Source organism: Micropterus dolomieu, linkage group LG12, assembly GCF_021292245.1.
Source record: "Micropterus dolomieu isolate WLL.071019.BEF.003 ecotype Adirondacks linkage group LG12, ASM2129224v1, whole genome shotgun sequence".
Classification (NCBI taxonomy): Eukaryota; Metazoa; Chordata; class Actinopteri; order Centrarchiformes; family Centrarchidae; genus Micropterus; species Micropterus dolomieu.
Genome location: NC_060161.1, coordinates 37,466,425 through 37,472,283, shown reverse-complemented (window position 1 = coordinate 37,472,283; position 5,859 = coordinate 37,466,425). Strand labels below are relative to the sequence as shown.

The 5,859-nt window shown below is 38.2% G+C and overlaps 1 protein-coding gene and 1 long non-coding RNA gene across 3 annotated transcripts in view; both read left to right on the top strand.

The window, feature by feature from the left end:
- The window catches only part of LOC123980197 (zinc finger protein 239-like), a 387,571-nt gene that overhangs the window by 47,422 nt on the left and 334,290 nt on the right, over nt 1-5,859 (top strand). The gene's annotated exons all lie outside the window — the stretch shown is intronic.
- Nucleotides 716-1,657, top strand: LOC123980262. Its single transcript, XR_006827447.1, has 2 exons — nt 716-762; nt 909-1,657. It is a non-coding gene; the product is annotated as an uncharacterized LOC123980262 (long non-coding RNA).

The window sequence follows — 5,859 nt, the reverse complement described above, 5'->3', positions numbered from 1 at the left end:
GACTTCCTGTTGGGATTAGAGCATCGCTCCAAGAGGCTTTTTGGTACGTTAGAACATGATACATGTGCCACAGAAATTTCATACATGTAGGTGAAACGTGCCGCGGGGGCTGCTTCGTTAAAGGTCACTTTCTGTTGCCAGCAGGTGGCGCAATGGCTTTGAGTGAATGTTGGCATGTGGATGTGTTCAGGACGGGACTTATCAAATTTTGTGCAGATGTGAGCATGTACAATGAAGTTATTACAACTTCCTGTTTCATGGCGAGTCATCCATTTTCAACGCCTCGGGCACGCCGTTCCACGAAAACTCACCGTTTGTACAACTTTTAATCGTCAGTTGGTTTAGAGTGCACAGGGAAAATTTGAAGTTGATCAGATTAATTCTCTAGGAGGAGTTTGTTAAAGTATGCAACCTGTAAATGGTATAATTGTTGTCGGCCAACAATAATTCCTTCAGTTCCAATAAGGTCCTCACATGTTTCGTGCTCCAGCGCTAAATATAATCTCTTCAGTTACATTAGGGACCTCACACGTTTGTCATGCTCAGGCCTTAAATAATTTTGTAAATCCTTCATTCCAATCGTGTCCTCGGATGTTTCGAGCTTGGGCCCTAATAATTCAACCTTTAAAGTGAACCTTAAAAATGTTAAATAATTCTATATTGTGAATGCAATTTTATCTGAAAAATCTCACATGTGCTTTAATCTGACTTTTCACAGACAGTGAACAAGCTCCAGGCCCTGTGAAGATTCCAGATGTAGAGGTACAATGATGTATTCAAATGTTACATGACAATGCAAAATGACTTGAGCTGCCTTATTTGCATTAAAGAAATAGTAAGAAACAGCTCTATTTACTTACACAATATGAACTTGACCAAACCTGTTTCTTTTCCATCCGGTGGTGAAGGTCTCCAAGAAGGAGAATGAGAAAGAGACCTCGGATGACTCGGACGAGAGCGACATTTAGATAAAAACTGATTAGGAAATGTGAAGGCCACAGCCATGAGAGAAAAAAACAACAAAAACAAATATAACCACACCGGCAATGATCAGAGCCGCAAAAAAATGCAACATTTGACACCTTCAGAGAAAACCAGATGCAGGTGATTTAGGACATTAAAGTGATGAAACAATTTGGACTTGAAGCCAAGCCTTTTTTGAGAAAATTGCAAAAATCCCAAAGTGATTTTTTCAGCAGTGTCATTATATGACTAGTGGGTGAAATTTTCAACCCACCTGCAAAATTGTGTGTTTCCAAGTTTTAAGGTTAATGCTGCACAAACACTTTTTAGCAGAGAAAACTAAGAAAGTGTCACAGGATCCAAGTAGAATATGAAAACCCCTTTGTAGCAGAGCATTAAACTACAGGCTAAAAAAGGAAGTTTAAATGCAGAAATTTAGTAGTTTGTGTCAACATTCTTTAGAAGACCAACTGAGTCATAAATTAACCTGTTTGCATTTGTTTTAGAAGCTTTCTGTCCTCTTGTTGTGCAAACCAACAAATCACCAGACATGGATTCTTAATAAACATGTTACACTCTGAAAATAAGACGGTCACCAACTGAAAAGACTTTGCTGAATGTGCTTTGCTGAATGTTATGTGTATCTGACATGATTGAAGAATGAATATGTTGCAATAAACATAATTGGAGCAAATGTGTTGTCTGTCCACATCACTCAATGCGAATGTACTTAAAGATATTTTTTGGGTTTATACTAATTTCCTCTTTTGTATAAGCAGAGGTTTGTTCCTTACAAGTCAAGGTCTCTAGCCTATAACCCACACTTTAAGTCCAAGAGCACATTGTACTTGTAAACAGGGATGGGCAAAGATACATCAAAATATATTTTAAAATAAGATACCAAATAACCTACTTTTAAGTGTATCACTATAAACTAAAAAATACAGCAGCCATGCCATGTATCAAAATAAACTACTGCATTTTTGCTTTTCAAAAATACTAAAAATGCTTTTCCAAGGTACTATGAAATCATTCGCAAACCTTGGTGATTACGTGGACAAAGTTTAAGGTAAATCTGACACATACAACCAGTTAATATGTCAAATATTTACATATCCCCGTGATCACCGAAATGAAGGTTAGTTTCAATGTAACAGTTTATTGTTTATCAAACAGATTACTCATGACTTATAATTGTATCCTAATTGAGTGACATGGTGTTTGGTAATGAATGGCCTACTTACATCATCTGAGCTGGTTTGACAACCAGCTGTTTAATGGCGTTCGAAGGAAACCTACACATTTCTCACCTTGACCTTCTTCATGGCTGGATCAATTTCCTCTTCTGATCTAAACAAGTCTGGGCACCTATCAGAGTCAGCCTTTTTATGATGTCACATACACCCACAAAGGATCTGAAGTGAATGTCTAGGTTAGTTGATTTAGTCGGTTTGGCTGCTGGAGCAAAGTGAGGTGTTGAAAGAAACCAAGAGTTGAATGTAGAATAACCCCAGCTTCATGTATTTGTGTAAAATATATAAAACAAAAATTGTAGATGGTACCAATGATAAACAACAACAACAACAACAACAACAAAATGACTAAACAAGTCAATTAGTGATATCAAAATAAGAGTATGTCAGTCTATAAAAAAAATGTTAATTTCCAAATTTACAGTGTGATAATGATAACTGAGAATACAATAACAGTAAACAATGTGAACACGTTGATGAATCTTTAGGTAACAAGCTGAAAGCTTTCCCACACTGGTCACCGCTGTACAGTTTCTCTCCAGTGTTAAGTCTCTGATGAATCTTAAAATATACAGATGTGGTGAAGAATTTGTCACAGTGCTGATCACACGGTAATGTTTGAGTCACTCGCTTCATCCCTGTTTCTAAAGCAACCGACACATGCAGAGAGAAAGATGATTCGTGAGATGTCATGGTGGAGCGAGTTAAACTTTTAATATATTCTAGATTCATTACACATGAAAGTGAAATATTTCCGGCCTTTTTTTTTGATGATTACAGTTTACAGCTCATGTAAATCAAAATTACATAACTCAAAATATTCAAGAATCCATAATACAGAAATGTTGTTCTGAGAAAGTTTAACTTATGCACTAAGTACTTGGTTAGGGCACCTTTTGTATTAATTACTGCACCAGTGTGGCCCAGGTTGCTTTGATAGCGGCCTTCAGCTTATCTGTGATGTTGGTTCTGGTGTTTCTCATTTTCCTCTTTACAATACCTCGTAGGTTCTCTTTAAGGTTCAGGACAGCAAGTTGGCTGGCCTACCAAGTAGTTTACAGAAACCCAACAATTCCCACCAAGAGCAAGCACTAGGCGACAGAGGCAAGGAAAAACTTCCTTTTAAGAGGCAGAAACCTTAACAAGTAGTAATACCATGGTCAGTAAAGCAGTTACAAAGCTTAACCATGACATGTTTATACAGGAAAAATGACCTAAAATAGTCACTGATTAATATTCTGTCACTCAACTAATTGATTAATCGACTAACAGTTTCAACAGCACTTGGATAAACTGTTGGGAATTAAATTTGTGTAAAAATCTTAATTTGTAAAGCAACTAGTAACTAAAGCTGTCAGATAAATGTAGTGAAGTAAAAATACAATATTTCCCTCTGAGATGTGGAGTAGAAGTAGAAAGTAAAGTACAAGTATCTGAGTGTTGTACATAAGTACAGCAGTGGAGTAAATGTACCTGTTATGTTAATGTGAATGTTTTGTGAGGAGCTCTCCAGTTTGTCCTGAGGGACGAACAGACTGACAGTGACAGGAAGCAGCCAGCAGGAGGCAAACTGTGTGCAGAGGGTTTGTGTCCTGTTACCTTTAATAGAAACAACCAGTCCTCCTATAATGGAAGATCAGCAGCCCAGTAAGGTCGTTGTTATTTCATTAAACACCACGCATAGTTTCTAATAAGGGGTTTGGAAAAGCTTCTCTGAGACCTCAGACCTCAGTTAATAATATCCTACTAACATTGGTGGTTGAAAATGAGTTTTCATAGTTTGGTAAGATGCTTTGCTCCAAATAGCCAAAAAGACATTGGTGCATGACACTGTTGGTTGGCATTAGCAACCTGCTGGTAACTAGTTATTTGTTATACTAACGCTTATGATATCCCATTAAAATGACCACCTGGTTGAATGTAAATAGGGATATGACTTTATATACAGTCCAATGTTTCCCCATTTTCCCAGTCCAGTATGGCCTGCCAGAGTTTAAATTCTGTTTCCTAATGAAGTGAAAACATTCTCAAACTTCCCATTATAACATTAAATGTCATTGCTTTTTGCCATTGATTTGTAAAAGTATCTGTCAAACAAACTAAAATAGAAAGCGCCATATGGCTTTGGTCCCTTATCAAATTGCAAAAGACTGCAATTTAAATAAGTATAACAATAAAATAAGTAAAATAAAATAAATAAAAAACAAGTTATTTAAGGAGGTGAGGAGTACATTTTAAATGAGCTACTCTTTCCTTTTACTTGAGTAGATTTGCACTTAAATAAAAGTTCATCAAAGTAATCAAACTTTTACTTAAGTAGAATATAGTTGTACTCTTTCCACCTCTGCATGTTACTAACTGGACTTCTGGCCTTTCCCTTAGTCTTGTGCTCTCTCCTCCTGCTGCTTTCTGCAGGTGTTTCTGAATCTGTGGTCTGTGGAGAGAAACCTTTTGGCTGAAGAAGAGGAAGCAGACAAAGTGAGTTTTTAGGATTCATTTCTGATTAGGATTCCACACACATGGAATCATTTCCATTTGCTGAATCATCATGAAGATGTTCAGAGCCTCTTCTACTGTTGTTGTTCCCTTTTACACTTCTGCAGGAATAGCAATATTATATATTCCACTTTTTCTGTCCATCAGATCAGCCGACCAATCAACAAGCAGACTGTTTCTCCTGGATGATGGAGGAGCTCGGTGGATCTCTGGGTCACCAGCTGGAGGAAGGAGGAAGCAGAATGATGAAGATCAAAGAAAATTTGGCCCCACTCTGCCACATGGGGGCGCTGTAACCAAAGTCTTTCTGCCTGGTGAATCCATCAGTCTCACAGCTTTAGATCCATTTTCATGATGCTGAGTGGAGAAATGCTTTCTGTACATTGGAGGTTGTATTTACAGTTTTCCTCCTCAGAGGATATTCATGCTTCTCAAAATGATCCATAACTCGTCTCCTCACAACACCTGATGCATTTCTTGTTGTTTCCCCACAGAAGTCAAACACACCTGAGCCGGTCTCTTCAGGTGATCCAGTGAATCAAAGTGCATCACAGTGTTGTTCTAACGATGTGGATCACTGTCACGTGTTCATCAACACGCTCACCTTGCAGGTAACAGTCAGAAGCTGTCCAGCAGAAACGTCTCAGGAGACAGGTGAGGACAAGGGCTTTTATTCACCACAGAGAGCATCCTCGCTCACTGCAGTCTCATTTACACTCCTCACCTGTCACAGGTGTAAAAATCACTCAGTGTCAGTTTCAGACGGCTGATGCTGCTGCTCCAATACTGATCTCAGATCTGTGTCTGTGTCAGGGACAAGAAGCAGCAGTTAACTACTGAAGGACCAGAAGAGACACATCAGTGGCTTATCCTGCTAACTTCAGCTTAAACACACCTTTTAAAAAATGGAGTCAACACATTTGATCTTTGGTTTCTATCACTTTGAAAATAATTCTAGGAAAACAAACACGTCTCTCACGGCCACTTCAGCATAAACACACTTTCATGACCCACAAGTGTTAAATATGGAACAATGAGGACAAAAAGTCAAATGACTGTTTGAAATGAACTGAATCACCAGAACTCGTTTTAAGGCTGTTTGCAGTCTGGAGAACAGAACAGAGTCTCCAGCTGCTGATACAGTAAC